Here is a 943-nt window from a genome sequence, read left to right on the forward strand (position 1 = left end):
TTTTATAGACTACGTCGTACACTTTGAAGGCCTATAATTGGCGGGCAGGCTATCAGATCAAGTGAGCTCACTACAAGTCTCCACCATGGCTAAGGACCACGAGATTGCTACCCTCTCCGAACAACTGATGAGGATGAAGGCTGAGGTTGAAAAGGGCTAGGAAACGCGGCCGTCCTGGAGGCTAGGGGTGCCTCAGCTTCTGAGGATCCTGAGGCCGATAAGGCTAGTTGGGAAGGAGAGAAAGGCTTTCCAGGACTTGCTCGAGATGTACAAGGCTGACCTTGATTCCGTTCAGGTGCAACTCAACAAGGAGAAAGCCTTTGCCCAGACCAAACAGTCCTCAAAGAAAGGCCGAATGGAAATTGGTCCAGCTTGGAGAGGAGCTTCGGGCCCCTCAAGAGGTGATGTCTGGCACCGAGGCCTACTCGGTCAACAAGTACAAGGCCTTCAAGGACTTCATTGCATGGCTAGCCTTGTCCAATTGTCTCCCCACCCAATCCTTCCTTATCTTTAGACGCATCTCTGTCCCCTCGGCTTACTACCTTTGTTGGAATGGGACCAAAGATTCCAACCATCTATTCTTTTATTACCCCTTTTCCTATTCCATCTGCAAAAGAGTTCTTGCCTCTTGCTAGTCGGGTTCCCGCCTCCCCCTCCCCTTTCTGAGAGAATGGATTTGAGTTGACATGACCTTTGCTAGTGGCTATATCCACGACATTGCCAAAAAGCTTTCCTTCTGTGCCACAATCAATCACATTTGGATGGAGCGCAATCTTTGGAGATGGACTGCCAAATCTAGATCTTTTGATATGATTTGGAATGCCATCTTTTTCGATGTGAGCTCCAAGTTTGCATCCCCCCCCATAGGCCTGTAAGGGACCCCCATAGGGTGAAGGAAAGAAAACAGGCTGCATAGCCAGCACAAGCAACCTGGGGGGGGGGG

At 50.2% G+C, this 943-nt stretch overlaps 1 protein-coding gene across 2 annotated transcripts in view; it reads right to left on the minus strand.

Moving 5' to 3' along the window:
* Nucleotides 1-943, minus strand: part of LOC122089063 (probable sugar phosphate/phosphate translocator At1g06470) — a 93,166-nt gene that overhangs the window by 2,128 nt on the left and 90,095 nt on the right. The gene's annotated exons all lie outside the window — the stretch shown is intronic.

This window comes from Macadamia integrifolia, chromosome 9 (genome assembly GCF_013358625.1).
Source record: "Macadamia integrifolia cultivar HAES 741 chromosome 9, SCU_Mint_v3, whole genome shotgun sequence".
Lineage (NCBI taxonomy): Eukaryota > Viridiplantae > Streptophyta > Magnoliopsida > Proteales > Proteaceae > Macadamia > Macadamia integrifolia.